A 16,101-nucleotide genomic window follows, 5' to 3' on the forward strand; every position below is an offset into this window, starting at 1 on the left:
GGCCGTAAGCCGTGAGGTGACCCAACATTTTGCATTTTATAGACACAATCGCCCCTGAAACTAGCGAGCGAGCCAATGAAGCCTTCAAAACTGCTTCGGCACATGGAGACCAAGCATCCTGCATTAAAAAACAAACCTTAACCACTTCGGGTTTCATTGTCTCCGATTACGCCTGGATGGGACCGGCTCGTTTCTGAGAAACAAGCTCGGTGCTCCCAATAATTCAACGTAATGGTGACTTTTATTTTTATGTGGTTTATATTTGTTTTTATGCCAGTCGTATCATTTTATTTAATCGTATTTACCGTATTTGCCGGTGTAAAGGTCGACTCGGTGTATAAGTCGACCCCCTAAAATTCGACGGAAATTTACGATTTTATGATATATCCTTTGTATAAGTCGAGCTCAATTGTTGCATTATATTAAACTTCAAAATTCAATATGCGAAATTTATTGACGAAATGTGTTCAAATTCTGGGAGGCCGTGCGCATGCTGCTGTTTATAAGCACCGCGGAGGAGATCGCGGCCGGCGAGCTCGCGCACGCCGCCCGGCACCAACGGGAGGCCGGAAATAGCTCCAAGCCGAGCGGATCGGCACTTTATAAGCACCGCGGAGGAGATCGCGGCGCCTCATTGGACTTCCAGCGGCCGGCGAGCTCGCGCACCCGCCCGGCACATCCGGGAGGCCGTGCGCACGAGCCAAGTGGCCGAAAACAGCCCCCGCCGAGCGGATCGGCTGTTTATAAGCACCGCGGAGGTGGTCGCGGCGCCTCATTCGACTTCCAGCGGCCGGCGAGCTCGCGCACCCGCCCGGCACATCCGGGAGGCCGTGCGCACGAGCCAAGTGGCCGAAAATAGCCCCCGCCGAGCGGATCGGCTGTTTATAAGCACCGCGGAGGTGGTCGCGGCGCCTCATTCGACTTCCGGCGGGCGGCGAGCTCGCGCACCCGCCCGGCACATCCGGGAGGCCGTGCGCACGAGCCAAGTGGCCGAAAATAGCCCCCGCCGAGCGGATCGGCTGTTTATAAGCACCGCGGATGTGGTCGCGGCGCCTCATTCGACTTCCAGCGGCCGGCGAGCTCGCGCACCCGCCCGGCACATCCGGGAGGCCGTGCGCACGAGCCAAGTGGCCGAAAATAGCCCCCGCCGAGCGGATCGGCTGTTTATAAGCACCGCGGAGGTGGTCGCGGCGCCTCATTCGACTTCCAGCGGCCGGCGAGCTCGCGCACCCGCCCGGCACATCCGGGAGGCCGTGCGCACGAGCCAATTGGCCGAAAATAGCCCCCGCCGAGCGGATCGGCTGTTTATAAGCACCGCGGAGGTGGTTGCGGCGCCTCATTCGACTTCCGGCGGGCGGCGAGCTCGCGCACCCGCCCGGCACATCCGGGAGGCCGTGCGCACGAGCCAAGTGGCCGAAAATAGACCCCGCCGAGCGGATCGGCTGTTTGTAAGCACCGCGGAGGTGGTCGCGGCGCCTCATTCGACTTCCGGCGGCCGGCGAGCTCGCGCACCCGCCCGGCACATCCGGGAGGCCGTGCGCACGAGCCAAGTGGCCGAAAATAGCCCCCGCCGAGCAGATCGGCTGTTTATAAGCACCGCGGAGGTGGTCGCGGCGCCTCATTCGACTTCCGGCGGCCGGCGAGCTCGCGCACCCGCCCGGCACATCCGGGAGGCCGTGCGCACGAGCCAAGTGGCCGAAAATAGCCCCCGCCGAGCGGATCGGCTGTTTATAAGCACCGCGGAGGTGGTCGCGGCGCCTCATTCGACTTCCAGCGGCCGGCGAGCTCGCGCACCCGCCCGGAACATCCGGGAGGCCGTGCGCACGAGCCAAGTGGCCGAAAATAGCCCCCGCCGAGCGGATCGGCTGTTTATAAGCACCGCGGAGGTGGTAGCGGCGCCTCATTCGACTTCCAGCGGCCGGCGAGCTCGCGCACCCGCCCGGCACATCCGGGAGGCCGTGCGCACGAGCCAAGTGGCCGAAAATAGCCCCCGCCGAGCGGATCGGCAGTTTATAAGCACCGCGGATGTGGTCGCGGCGCCTCATTCGACTTCCAGCGGCCGGCGAGCTCGCGCACCCGCCCGGCACATCCGGGAGGCCGTGCGCACGAGCCAAGTGGCCGAAAATAGCCCCCGCCGAGCGGATCGGCTGTTTATAAGCACCGCGGAGGTGGTCGCGGCGCCTCATTCGACTTCCAGCGGCCGGCGAGCTCGCGCACCCGCCCGGCACATCCGGGAGGCCGTGCGCACGAGCCAAGTGGCCGAAAATAGCCCCCGCCGAGCGGATCGGCTGTTTATAAGCACCGCGGAGGTGGTCGCGGCGCCTCATTCGACTTCCAGCGGCCGGCGAGCTCGCGCACCCGCCCGGCACATCCGGGAGGCCGTGCGCACGAGCCAAGTGGCCGAAAATAGCCCCCGCCGAGCGGATCGGCTGTTTATAAGCACCGCGGAGGTGGTCGCGGCGCCTCATTCGACTTCCAGCGGCCGGCGAGCTCGCGCACCCGCCCGGCACATCCGGGAGGCCGTGCGCACGAGCCAAGTGGCCGAAAATAGCCCCCGCCGAGCGGATCGGCTGTTTATAAGCACCGCGGAGGTGGTCGCGGCGCCTCATTCGACTTCCAGCGGCCGGCGAGCTCGTGCACCCGCCCGGCACATCCGGGAGGCCGTGCGCACGAGCCAAGTGGCCGAAAATAGCCCCCGCCGAGCGGATCGGCTGTTTATAAGCACCGCGGAGGTGGTCGCGGCGCCTCATTCGACTTCCAGCGGCCGGCGAGCTCGCGCACCCGCCCGGCACATCCGGGAGGCCGTGCGCACAAGCCAAGTGGCCGAAAATAGCCCCCGCCGAGCGGATCGGCTGTTTATAAGCACCGCGGAGGTGGTCGCGGCGCCTCATTCGACTTCCAGCGGCCGGCGAGCTCGCGCACCCGCCCGGCACATCCGGGAGGCCGTGCGCACGAGCCAAGTGGCCGAAAATAGCCCCCGCCGAGCGGATCGGCTGTTTATAAGCACCGCGGAGGTGGTCGCGGCGCCTCATTCGACTTCCAGCGGCCGGCGAGCTCGCGCACCCGCCCGGCACATCCGGGAGGCCGTGCGCACGAGCCAAGTGGCCGAAAATAGCCCCCGCCGAGCGGATCGGCTGTTTATAAGCACCGCGGAGGTGGTCGCGGCGCCTCATTCGACTTCCGGCGGGCGGCGAGCTCGCGCACCCGCCCGGCACATCCGGGAGGCCGTGCGCACGAGCCAAGTGGCCGAAAATAGCCCCCGCCGAGCGGATCGGCTGTTTATAAGCACCGCGGAGGTGGTCGCGGCGCCTCATTCGACTTCCAGCGGCCGGCGAGCTCGCGCACCCGCCCGGCACATCCGGGAGGCCGTGCGCACGAGCCAAGTGGCCGAAAATAGCCCCCGCCGAGCGGATCGGCGGTTTATAAGCACCGCGGAGGTGGTCGCGGCGCCTCATTCGACTTCCAGCGGGCCGCGCACTCGCGCACGCCGCCCGGTTCAAATTTTCTAAGTGCAACGCACAATGAGATGCATGAGAAACGGCCTTGGTTACCATCACATTTGAAGCGATGAATACGAAGTTAAATTTTATGACTCGGTGTATAAGTCGAGGTCGATTTTTTTCGGTCGATTTTGGATCGAAAAAGGTCGACCAATACACCGGCAAATACGGTATATATACTTATTATAAATGTAGTATTTATTTATATTGATTTATTGTTTATTTATATATATAAAGGCAGGTCCGCAAAAATATTTCTGACGCGTAGCCGGTCCGTGGCGCAAGAAAGGTTGGGGACCACTAGTCTAAAAGAATCTGGCCGTAACTGGAATAGGGTTCTACGCGAATGCCCAACGGAAAAGTGAAGTGCACAAAACCTGCATTTGGCTGTATCAAAATAAATGTCATGAAAAAGGTAAAAACACTACATGGAAGCGCAATGTGTTGTGCTGGGTTCTTTTACAAGTAAAGACTGCTGCTTTGAGTTCACAGGGAGCCATGCTCTTTATTCACTGTACATAGAGGTTTTGAACTCGTGTTGTAGTTTCAGTGTCGGAGTTCAAACTAGGCTTGCAGTTTCCGAATGCCATTCGTGATGGGTGTTGTAAAAAGGTCTTGGCTTAAACGATTGAAGTGCACATAAGAAAAAAAAAAAAAAAAAAAGAGCTTGAAGTGCACATAAGAAAAAGAAAAAGCTTACAGCACCTGGTATTCCCAGGCAGTCTCCCAACCAAGTACTAACCAGGCCCGACCCTGCTTAGCTTCCGAGATAAGACGAGATCAGGCGTTCTCAGGGTAGTATGGCCGTAAGCCGTGAGGTGACCCAACATTTTGCATTTTATAGACACAATCGCCCCTGAAACTAGCGAGCAAGCCAATGAAGCCTTCAAAACTGCTTCGGCACATGGAGACCAAGCATCCTGCATTAAAAGACAAACCTTAACCACTTCGGGTTTCATTGTCTCCGATTACGCCTGGATGGGACCGGCTCGTTTCTGAGAAACAAGCTCGGTGCTCCCAATAATTCAACGTAATGGTGACTTTTATTTTTATGTGGTTTATATTTGTTTTTATGCCAGTCGTATCATTTTATTTAATCCTATTTATATATATTTATTATAAATGTAGTATTTATTTATATAGATTTATTGTTTATTTATATATATAAAGGCAGGTCCGCAAAAATATTTCTGACGCGTAGCCGGTCCGTGGCGCAAGAAAGTTTGGGGACCACTAGTCTAAAAGAATCTGGCCGTAACTGGAATAGGGTTCTACGCGAATGCCCAACGGAAAAGTGAAGTGCACAAAACCTGCATTTGGCTGTATCAAAATAAATGTCATGAAAAAGGTAAAAACACTACATGGAAGCGCAATGTGTTGTGCTGGGTTCTTTTACAAGTAAAGACTGCTGCTTTGAGTTCACAGGGAGCCATGCTCTTTATTCACTGTACATAGTCTGTCCTCTAGCGGTAAAAACGTGAACTGCAATGCTATGGCTGTCGCCACACAATGTAGGTTTTAAACTCGTGTTGTAGTTTCAGTGTCGGAGTTCAAACTAGGCTTGCAGTTTCCGAATGCCATTCGTGATGGGTGCTGTAAAAAGTTCTTGGCTTAAACGATTGAAGTGCACATAAGAAAAAAAAAAAAAAAAAAAAAAAAAAAAAGCTTACGGTAACTGGTATTCCCAGGCGGTCTCCCATCCAAGTACTAACCAGGCCCGACCCTGCTTAGCCTCCGAGATCGGACGAGAGCGGGCGCTCTCAGGGTAGTATTGCCGTAAGCCGTGAGACCGCTCAGAATTTTTCATTTTATAGACACAATCGCCCCTGAAACCATGCCAAGCAGCGGCGGGACTTGATGGCTGTGGTAAAAGTTTCCTTTCACAATTGACGTGGGAAAAAAAAAAAAAAAGGCTTTCAGCACCTGGTATTCCCGGACGGTCACCCTTCCCTTTTGGTTTTTTTTTTTTGTTTTTTTTACAACCAGGGCCGAAACAGGCTTTCTTCCAAGGCTTTTGGTGTTTTCTGGAAACATGGCTATCATGAAAAGTTATTGACAGCTTTTTATGCGGTAGCACGAATTTGCCGTTGCGACCTGCATTTTGCTGAATCAAAATAAATGCCTTGAAAAGTTTAAAAACACTTCATGGAAGTCACTTCACTGGTTTCTTTTATATCAAACAAATTGTTTTAGGTTATTCACCTGACATGTTTCGGCGGTTTCTTCCGCCTTCATCAGAGTGTCACAGATGTGATGGTGACGCGTCTTTATCAGCTGATGGATCAACATGTCAGGTGAATAACCTAAAACAATTTGTTTGATATAAAAGAAACCAGTGAAGTGATTAAATAAGGAAAAACAAAATGAACTTAGTACAATTACTTCATGGAAGTGTTGTGTTGGGTTCTTTTACAAGTCAAGCCTGCTGCTTTGAGTTCACAGGGAGCCATGCTCACTGTACATAGTCTGCTCTCTAGCGGTAAAAAATTTAACTACAATGCTGTGGATGTCACCACATAATATAGCTTTCAAACTCGTGTTATAGTTTCAATGTCGGAGTTTAAATTAGGCTGTTTCCGGATGCCATTCGTGATGGGTGTTGTAAAAAATAGCTTCTTAAACGATTGAAGTGCACATAAGAAAAAGAAAAAGCTTACAGCACCTGGTATTCCCAGGCGGTCTCCCATCCCAGTACTAACCAGGCCCGACCCTGCTTAGCTTCCGAGATCGGACGAGATCGGGCGTTCTCAGGGTAGTATGGCCGTAAGCCGTGAGGTGACCCAACATTTTGCATTTTATAGACACAATCGCCCCTGAAACTAGCGAGCGAGCCAATGAAGCCTTCAAAACTGCTTCGGCACATGGAGACCAAGCATCCTGCATTAAAAGACAAACCTTAACCACTTCGGGTTTCATTGTCTCCGATTACGCCTGGATGGGACCGGCTCGTTTCTGAGAAACAAGCTCGGTGCTCCCAATAATTCAACGTAATGGTGACTTTTATTTTTATGTGGTTTATATTTGTTTTTATGCCAGTCGTATCATTTTATTTAATCGTATTTACCGTATTTGCCGGTGTACAGGTCGACTCGGTGTATAAGTCGACCCCCTAAAATTCGACGGAAATTTACGATTTTATGATATATCCTTTGTATAAGTCGAGCTCAATTGTTGCATTATATTAAACTTCAAAATTCAATATGCGAAATTTATTGACGAAATGTGTTCAAATTCTGGGAGGCCGTGCGCATGCTGCTGTTTATAAGCACCGCGGAGGAGATCGCGGCCGGCGAGCTCGCGCACGCCGCCCGGCACCAACGGGAGGCCGGAAATAGCTCCAAGCCGAGCGGATCGGCACTTTATAAGCACCGCGGAGGAGATCGCGGCGCCTCATTGGACTTCCAGCCGCCGGCGAGCTCGCGCACCCGCCCGGCACATCCGGGAGGCCGTGCGCACGAGCCAAGTGGCCGAAAATAGCCCCCGCCGAGCGGATCGGCTGTTTATAAGCACCGCGGAGGTGGTCGCGGCGCCTCATTCGACTTCCAGCGGCCGGCGAGCTCGCGCACCCGCCCGGCACATCCGGGAGGCCGTGCGCACGAGCCAAGTGGCCGAAAATAGCCCCCGCCGAGCGGATCGGCTGTTTATAAGCACCGCGGAGGTGGTCGGGCGCCTCATTCGTCTTCCAGCGGCCGGCGAGCTCGCGCACCCGCTCGGCACATCCGGGAGGCCGTGCGCACGAGCCAAGTGGCCGAAAATAGCGCCCGCCGAGCGGATCGGCTGTTTATAAGCACCGCGGAGGTGGTCGCGGCGCCTCATTCGACTTCCAGCGGCCGGCGAGCTCGCGCACCCGCCCGACACATCCGGGAGGCCGTGCGCACGAGCCAAGTGGCCGAAAATAGCCCCCGCCGAGCGGATCGGCTGTTTATAAGCACCGCGGAGGTGGTCGCGGCGCCTCATTCGACTTCCAGCGGCCGGCGAGCTCGCGCACCCGCCCGGCACATCCGGGAGGCCGTGCGCACGAGCCAAGTGGCCGAAAATAGCCCCCGCCGAGCGGATCGGCTGTTTATAAGCACCGCGGAGGTGGTCGCGGCGCCTCATTCGACTTCCAGCGGGCCGCGCACTCGCGCACGCCGCCCGGTTCAAATTTTCTAAGTGCAACGCACAATGAGATGCATGAGAAACGGCCTTGGTTACCATCACATTTGAAGCGATGAATACGAAGTTAAATTTTATGACTCGGTGTATAAGTCGAGGTCGATTTTTTTCGGTCGATTTTGGATCGAAAAAGGTCGACCAATACACCGGCAAATACGGTATATATACTTATTATAAATGTAGTATTTATTTATATTGATTTATTGTTTATTTATATATATAAAGGCAGGTCCGCAAAAATATTTCTGACGCGTAGCCGGTCCGTGGCGCAAGAAAGGTTGGGGACCACTAATCTAAAAGAATCTGGCCGTAACTGGAATAGGGTTCTACGCGAATGCCCAACGGAAAAGTGAAGTGCACAAAACCTGCATTTGGCTGTATCAAAATAAATGTCATGAAAAAGGTAAAAACACTACATGGAAGCGCAATGTGTTGTGCTGGGTTCTTTTACAAGTAAAGACTGCTGCTTTGAGTTCACAGGGAGCCATGCTCTTTATTCACTGTACATAGTCTGTCCTCTAGCGGTAAAAACGTGAACTGCAATGCTATGGCTGTCGCCACACAATGTAGGTTTTAAACTCGTGTTGTAGTTTCAGTGTCGGAGTTCAAACTAGGCTTGCAGTTTCCGAATGCCATTCGTGATGGGTGCTGTAAAAAGTTCTTGGCTTAAACGATTGAAGTGCACATAAGAAAAAAAAAAAAAAAAAAAAAAAAAAAGCTTACGGTAACTGGTATTCCCAGGCAGTCTCCCATCCAAGTACTAACCAGGCCCGACCCTGCTTAGCCTCCGAGATCGGACGAGAGCGGGCGCTCTCAGGGTAGTATTGCCGTAAGCCGTGAGACCGCTCAGAATTTTTCATTTTATAGACACAATCGCCCCTGAAACCATGCCAAGCAGCGGCGGGACTTGATGGCTGTGGTAAAAGTTTCCTTTCACAATTGACGTGGGAAAAAAAAAAAAAAGGCTTTCAGCACCTGGTATTCCCGGACGGTCACCCTTCCCTTTTGTTTTTTTTTTTTGTTTTTTTTACAACCAGGGCCGAAACAGGCTTTCTTCCAAGGCTTTTGGTGTTTTCTGGAAACATGGCTATCATGAAAAGTTATTGACAGCTTTTTATGCGGTAGCACGAATTTGCCGTTGCGACCTGCATTTTGCTGAATCAAAATAAATGCCTTGAAAAGTTTAAAAACACTTCATGGAAGTCACTTCACTGGTTTCTTTTATATCAAACAAATTGTTTTAGGTTATTCACCTGACATGTTTCGGCGGTTTCTTCCGCCTTCATCAGAGTGTCACAGATGTGATGGTGACGCGTCTTTATCAGCTGATGGATCAACATGTCAGGTGAATAACCTAAAACAATTTGTTTGATATAAAAGAAACCAGTGAAGTGATTAAATAAGGAAAAACAAAATGAACTTAGTACAATTACTTCATGGAAGTGTTGTGTTGGGTTCTTTTACAAGTCAAGCCTGCTGCTTTGAGTTCACAGGGAGCCATGCTCACTGTACATAGTCTGCTCTCTAGCGGTAAAAAATTTAACTACAATGCTGTGGATGTCACCACATAATATAGCTTTCAAACTCGTGTTATAGTTTCAATGTCGGAGTTTAAATTAGGCTTGCTGTTTCCGGATGCCATTCGTGATGGGTGTTGTAAAAAATAGCTTCTTAAACGATTGAAGTGCACATAAGAAAAAGAAAAAGCTTACAGCACCTGGTATTCCCAGGCGGTCTCCCATCCAAGTACTAACCAGGCCCGACCCTGCTTAGCTTCCGAGATCGGACGAGATCGGGCGTTCTCAGGGTAGTATGGCCGTAAGCCGTGAGGTGACCCAACATTTTGCATTTTATAGACACAATCGCCCCTGAAACTAGCGAGCGAGCCAATGAAGCCTTCAAAACTGCTTCGGCACATGGAGACCAAGCATCCTGCATTAAAAGACAAACCTTAACCACTTCGGGTTTCATTGTCTCCGATTACGCCTGGATGGGACCGGCTCGTTTCTGAGAAACAAGCTCGGTGCTCCCAATAATTCAACGTAATGGTGACTTTTATTTTTATGTGGTTTATATTTGTTTTTATGCCAGTCGTATCATTTTATTTAATCGTATTTACCGTATTTGCCGGTGTACAGGTCGACTCGGTGTATAAGTCGACCCCCTAAAATTCGACGGAAATTTACGATTTTATGATATATCCTTTGTATAAGTCGAGCTCAATTGTTGCATTATATTAAACTTCAAAATTCAATATGCGAAATTTATTGACGAAATGTGTTCAAATTCTGGGAGGCCGTGCGCATGCTGCTGTTTATAAGCACCGCGGAGGAGATCGCGGCCGGCGAGCTCGCGCACGCCGCCCGGCACCAACGGGAGGCCGGAAATAGCTCCAAGCCGAGCGGATCGGCACTTTATAAGCACCGCGGAGGAGATCGCGGCGCCTCATTGGACTTCCAGCCGCCGGCGAGCTCGCGCACCCGCCCGGCACATCCGGGAGGCCGTGCGCACGAGCCAAGTGGCCGAAAATAGCCCCCGCCGAGCGGATCGGCTGTTTATAAGCACCGCGGAGGTGGTCGCGGCGCCTCATTCGACTTCCAGCGGCCGGCGAGCTCGCGCACCCGCCCGGCACATCCGGGAGGCCGTGCGCACGAGCCAAGTGGCCGAAAATAGCCCCCGCCGAGCGGATCGGCTGTTTATAAGCACCGCGGAGGTGGTCGGGCGCCTCATTCGACTTCCAGCGGCCGGCGAGCTCGCGCACCCGCCCGGCACATCCGGGAGGCCGTGCGCACAGGCCAAGTGGCCGAAAATAGCCCCCGCCGAGCGGATCGGCTGTTTATAAGCACCGCGGAGGTGGTCGCGGCGCCTCATTCGACTTCCAGCGGCCGGCGAGCTCGCGCACCCGCCCGGCACATCCGGGAGGCCGTGCGCACGAGCCAAGTGGCCGAAAATAGCCCCCGCCGAGCGGATCGGCTGTTTATAAGCACCGCGGAGGTGGTCGCGGCGCCTCATTCGACTTCCAGCGGCCGGCGAGCTCGCGCACCCGCCCGGCACATCCGGGAGGCCGTGCGCACGAGCCAAGTGGCCGAAAATAGCCCCCGCCGAGCGGATCGGCTGTTTATAAGCACCGCGGAGGTGGTCGCGGCGCCTCAATCGACTTCCAGCGGCCGGCGAGCCCGCGCACCCGCCCGGCACATCCGGGAGGCCGTGCGCACGAGCCAAGTGGCCGAAAATAGCCCCCGCCGAGCGGATCGGCTGTTTATAAGCACCGCGGAGGTGGTCGCGGCGCCTCATTCGACTTCCAGCGGCCGGCGAGCTCGCGCACCCGCCCGGCACATCCGGGAGGCCGTGCGCACGAGCCAAGTGGCCGAAAATAGCCCCCGCCGAGCGGATCGGCTGTTTATAAGCACCGCGGAGGTGGTCGCGGCGCCTCATTCGACTTCCAGCGGCCGGCGAGCTCGCACACCCGCCCGGCACATCCGGGAGGCCGTGCGCACGAGCCAAGTGGCCGAAAATAGCCCCCGCCGAGCGGATCGGCTGTTTATAAGCACCGCGGAGGTGGTCGCGGCGCCTCATTCGACTTCCAGCGGCCGGCGAGCTCGCGCACCCGCCCGGCACATCCGGGAGGCCGTGCGCACGAGCCAAGTGGCCGAAAATAGCCCCCGCCGAGCGGATCGGCTGTTTATAAGCACCGCGGAGGTGGTCGCGGCGCCTCATTCGACTTCCAGCGGCCGGCAAGCTCGCGCACCCGCCCGGCACATCCGGGAGGCCGTGCGCACGAGCCAAGTGGCCGAAAATAGCCCCCGCCGAGCGGATCGGCTGTTTATAAGCACCGCGGAGGTGGTCGCGGCGCCTCATTCGACTTCCAGCGGCCTGCGAGCTCGCGCACCCGCCCGGCACATCCGGGAGGCCGTGCGCACGAGCCAAGTGGCCGAAAATAGCCCCCGCCGAGCGGATCGGCTGTTTATAAGCACCGCGGAGGTGGTCGCGGCGCCTCATTCGACTTCCAGCGGCCGGCGAGCTCGCGCACCCGACCGGCACATCCGGGAGGCCGTGCGCACGAGCCAAGTGGCCGAAAATAGCCCCCGCCGAGCGGATCGGCTGTTTATAAGCACCGCGGAGGTGGTCGCGGCGCCTCATTCGACTTCCGGCGGGCGGCGAGCTCGCGCACCCGCCCGGCACATCCGGGAGGCCGTGCGCACGAGCCAAGTGGCCGAAAATAGCCCCCGCCGAGCGGATCGGCTGTTTATAAGCACCGCGGAGGTGGTCGCGGCGCCTCATTCGACTTCCAGCGGCCGGCGAGCTCGCGCACCCGCCCGGCACATCCGGGAGGCCGTGCGCACGAGCCAAGTGGCCGAAAATAGCCCCCGCCGAGCGGATTGGCTGTTTATAAGCACCGCGGAGGTGGTCGCGGCGCCTCATTCGACTTCCAGCGGCCGGCGAGCTCGCGCACCCGCCCGGCACATCCGGGAGGCCGTGCGCACGAGCCAAGTGGCCGAAAATAGCCCCCGCCGAGCGGATCGGCTGTTTATAAGCACCGCGGAGGTGGTCGCGGCGCCTCATTCGACTTCAAGCGGCCGGCAAACTCGCGCACCCGCCCGGCACATCCGGGAGGCCGTGCGCACGAGCCAAGTGGCCGAAAATAGCCCCCGCCGAGCGGATCGGCTGTTTATAAGCACCGCGGAGGTGGTCGCGGCGCCTCATTCGACTTCCAGCGGCCGGCGAGCTCGCGCACCCGCCCGGCACATCCGGGAGGCCGTGCGCACGAGCCAAGTGGCCGAAAATAGCCCCCGCCGAGCGGATCGGCGGTTTATAAGCACCGCGGAGGTGGTCGCGGCGCCTCATTCGACTTCCAGCGGCCGGCGAGCTCGCGCACCCGCCCGGCACATCCGGGAGGCCGTGCGCACGAGCCAAGTGGCCGAAAATAGCCCCCGCCGAGCGGATCGGCGGTTTATAAACACCGCGGAGGTGGTCGCGGCGCCTCATTCGACTTCCAGCGGGCCGCGCACTCGCGCACGCCGCCCGGTTCAAATTTTCTAAGTGCAACGCACAATGAGATGCATGAGAAACGGCCTTGGTTACCATCACATTTGAAGCGATGAATACGAAGTTAAATTTTATGACTCGGTGTATAAGTCGAGGTCGATTTTTTTCGGTCGATTTTGGATCGAAAAAGGTCGACCAATACACCGGCAAATACGGTATATATACTTATTATAAATGTAGTATTTATTTATATTGATTTATTGTTTATTTATATATATAAAGGCAGGTCCGCAAAAATATTTCTGACGCGTAGCCGGTCCGTGGCGCAAGAAAGGTTGGGGACCACTAGTCTAAAAGAATCTGGCCGTAACTGGAATAGGGTTCTACGCGAATGCCCAACGGAAAAGTGAAGTGCACAAAACCTGCATTTGGCTGTATCAAAATAAATGTCATGAAAAAGGTAAAAACACTACATGGAAGCGCAATGTGTTGTGCTGGGTTCTTTTACAAGTAAAGACTGCTGCTTTGAGTTCACAGGGAGCCATGCTCTTTATTCACTGTACATAGAGGTTTTGAACTCGTGTTGTAGTTTCAGTGTCGGAGTTCAAACTAGGCTTGCAGTTTCCGAATGCCATTCGTGATGGGTGTTGTAAAAAGGTCTTGGCTTAAACGATTGAAGTGCACATAAGAAGAAAAAAAAAAAAAAAAAAAAGAGCTTGAAGTGCACATAAGAAAAAGAAAAAGCTTACAGCACCTGATATTCCCAGGCGGTCTCCCATCCAAGTACTAACCAGGCCCGACCCTGCTTAGCTTCCGAGATCGGACGAGATCGGGCGTTCTCAGGGTAGTATGGCCGTAAGCCGTGAGGTGACCCAACATTTTGCATTTTATAGACACAATCGCCCCTGAAACTAGAGCGAGCCAATGAAGCCTTCAAAACTGCTTCGGCACATGGAGACCAAGCATCCTGCATTAAAAAACAAACCTTAACCACTTCGGGTTTCATTGTCTCCGATTACGCCTGGATGGGACCGGCTCGTTTCTGAGAAACAAGCTCGGTGCTCCCAATAATTCAACGTAATGGTGACTTTTATTTTTATGTGGTTTATATTTGTTTTTATGCCAGTCGTATCATTTTATTTAATCGTATTTACCGTATTTGCCGGTGTACAGGTCGACTCGGTGTATAAGTCGACCCCCTAAAATTCGACGGAAATTTACGATTTTATGATATGTCCTTTGTATAAGTCGAGCTCAATTGTTGCATTATATTAAACTTCAAAATTCAATATGCGAAATTTATTGACGAAATGTGTTCAAATTCTGGGAGGCCGTGCGCATGCTGCTGTTTATAAGCACCGCGGAGGAGATCGCGGCCGGCGAGCTCGCGCACGCCGCCCGGCACCAACGGGAGGCCGGAAATAGCTCCAAGCCGAGCGGATCGGCACTTTATAAGCACCGCGGAGGAGATCGCGGCGCCTCATTGGACTTCCAGCCGCCGGCGAGCTCGCGCACCCGCCCGGCACATCCGGGAGGCCGTGCGCACGAGCCAAGTGGCCGAAAATAGCCCCCGCCGAGCGGATCGGCTGTTTATAAGCACCGCGGAGGTGGTCGCGGCGCCTCATTCGACTTCCAGCGGCCGGCGAGCTCGCGCACCCGCCCGGCACATCCGGGAGGCCGTGCGCACGAGCCAAGTGGCCGAAAATAGCCCCCGCCGAGCGGATCGGCTGTTTATAAGCACCGCGGAGGTGGTCGGGCGCCTCATTCGACTTCCAGCGGCCGGCGAGCTCGCGCACCCGCCCGGCACATCCGGGAGGCCGTGCGCACGAGCCAAGTGGCCGAAAATAGCCCCCGCCGAGCGGATCGGCTGTTTATAAGCACCGCGGAGGTGGTCGCGGCGCCTCATTCGACTTCCAGCGGCCGGCGAGCTCGCGCACCCGCCCGGCACATCCGGGAGGCCGTGCGCACGAGCCAAGTGGCCGAAAATAGCCCCCGCCGAGCGGATCGGCTGTTTATAAGCACCGCGGAGGTGGTCGCGGCGCCTCATTCGACTTCCAGCGGCCGGCGAGCTCGCGCACCCGCCCGGCACATCCGGGAGGCCGTGCGCACGAGCCAAGTGGCCGAAAATAGCCCCCGCCGAGCGGATCGGCTGTTTATAAGCACCGCGGAGGTGGTCGCGGCGCCTCATTCGACTTCCAGCGGCCGGCGAGCCCGCGCACCCGCCCGGCACATCCGGGAGGCCGTGCGCACGAGCCAAGTGGCCGAAAATAGCCCCCGCCGAGCGGATCGGCTGTTTATAAGCACCGCGGAGGTGGTCGCGGCGCCTCATTCGACTTCCAGCGGCCGGCGAGCTCGCGCACCCGCCCGGCACATCCGGGAGGCCGTGCGCACGAGCCAAGTGGCCGAAAATAGCCCCCGCCGAGCGGATCGGCTGTTTATAAGCACCGCGGAGGTGGTCGCGGCGCCTCATTCGACTTCCAGCGGCCGGCGAGCTCGCGCACCCGCCCGGCACATCCGGGAGGCCGTGCGCACGAGCCAAGTGGCCGAAAATAGCCCCCGCCGAGCGGATCGGCTGTTTATAAGCACCGCGGAGGTGGTCGCGGCGCCTCATTCGACTTCCAGCGGCCGGCGAGCTCGCGCACCCGCCCGGCACATCCGGGAGGCCGTGCGCACGAGCCAAGTGGCCGAAAATAGCCCCCGCCGAGCGGATCGGCTGTTTATAAGCACCGCGGAGGTGGTCGCGGCGCCTCATTCGACTTCCAGCGGCCGGCGAGCTCGCGCACCCGCCCGGCACATCCGGGAGGCCGTGCGCACGAGCCAAGTGGCCGAAAATAGCCCCCGCCGAGCGGATCGGCTGTTTATAAGCACCGCGGAGGTGGTCGCGGCGCCTCATTCGACTTCCAGCGGCCGGCGAGCTCGCGCACCCGCCCGGCACATCCGGGAGGCCGTGCGCACGAGCCAAGTGGCCGAAAATAGCCCCCGCCGAGCGGATCGGCTGTTTATAAGCACCGCGGAGGTGGTCGCGGCGCCTCATTCGACTTCCAGCGGCCGGCGAGCTCGCGCACCCGCCCGGCACATCCGGGAGGCCGTGCGCACGAGCCAAGTGGCCGAAAATAGCCCCCGCCGAGCGGATCGGCTGTTTATAAGCACCGCGGAGGTGGTCGCGGCGCCTCATTCGACTTCCGGCGGGCGGCGAGCTCGCGCACCCGCCCGGCACATCCGGGAGGCCGTGCGCACGAGCCAAGTGGCCGAAAATAGCCCCCGCCGAGCGGATCGGCTGTTTATAAGCACCGCGGAGGTGGTCGCGGCGCCTCATTCGACTTCCAGCGGCCGGCGAGCTCGCGCACCCGCCCGGCACATCCGGGAGGCCGTGCGCACGAGCCAAGTGGCCGAAAATAGCCCCCGCCGAGCGGATCGGCTGTTTATAAGCACCGCGGAGGTGGTCGCGGCGCCTCATTCG

General features: G+C 56.7%; 5 non-coding genes and 2 pseudogenes across 5 annotated transcripts in view; all 7 read right to left on the reverse strand.

Annotated features, from left to right (window-relative positions):
• The window catches only part of LOC125986428 (5S ribosomal RNA), a 119-nt gene extending 109 nt beyond the window's left edge, over positions 1–10 (reverse strand). The window contains exon 1 of the ribosomal RNA XR_007487627.1: positions 1–10. This exon is cut by the window's left edge and continues 109 nt beyond it. This is a non-coding gene — a ribosomal RNA (5S ribosomal RNA).
• Positions 11–4,193: 4,183 nt separating this feature from the next.
• On the reverse strand, positions 4,194–4,312 carry LOC125986370 (5S ribosomal RNA). Its single transcript, XR_007487595.1, has one exon. It is a non-coding gene; the product is annotated as a 5S ribosomal RNA (ribosomal RNA).
• Positions 4,313–5,163: 851 nt separating this feature from the next.
• LOC125986380 (5S ribosomal RNA) lies at positions 5,164–5,282 on the reverse strand (annotated as a pseudogene).
• An 868-nt stretch (positions 5,283–6,150) lies between these two features.
• LOC125986449 (5S ribosomal RNA) lies at positions 6,151–6,269 on the reverse strand. The gene has a single exon (XR_007487648.1). It is a non-coding gene; the product is annotated as a 5S ribosomal RNA (ribosomal RNA).
• Positions 6,270–8,371: 2,102 nt separating this feature from the next.
• Positions 8,372–8,490, reverse strand: LOC125986392 (5S ribosomal RNA; annotated as a pseudogene).
• Positions 8,491–9,360: 870 nt separating this feature from the next.
• LOC125986429 (5S ribosomal RNA) lies at positions 9,361–9,479 on the reverse strand. The gene has a single exon (XR_007487628.1). It is a non-coding gene; the product is annotated as a 5S ribosomal RNA (ribosomal RNA).
• Positions 9,480–13,383: 3,904 nt separating this feature from the next.
• On the reverse strand, positions 13,384–13,502 carry LOC125986433 (5S ribosomal RNA). Its single transcript, XR_007487632.1, has one exon. It is a non-coding gene; the product is annotated as a 5S ribosomal RNA (ribosomal RNA).
• Positions 13,503–16,101: the final 2,599 nt, after the last annotated feature.

Source organism: Syngnathus scovelli, chromosome 18 (genome assembly GCF_024217435.2).
Source record: "Syngnathus scovelli strain Florida chromosome 18, RoL_Ssco_1.2, whole genome shotgun sequence".
NCBI lineage: Eukaryota > Metazoa > Chordata > Actinopteri > Syngnathiformes > Syngnathidae > Syngnathus > Syngnathus scovelli.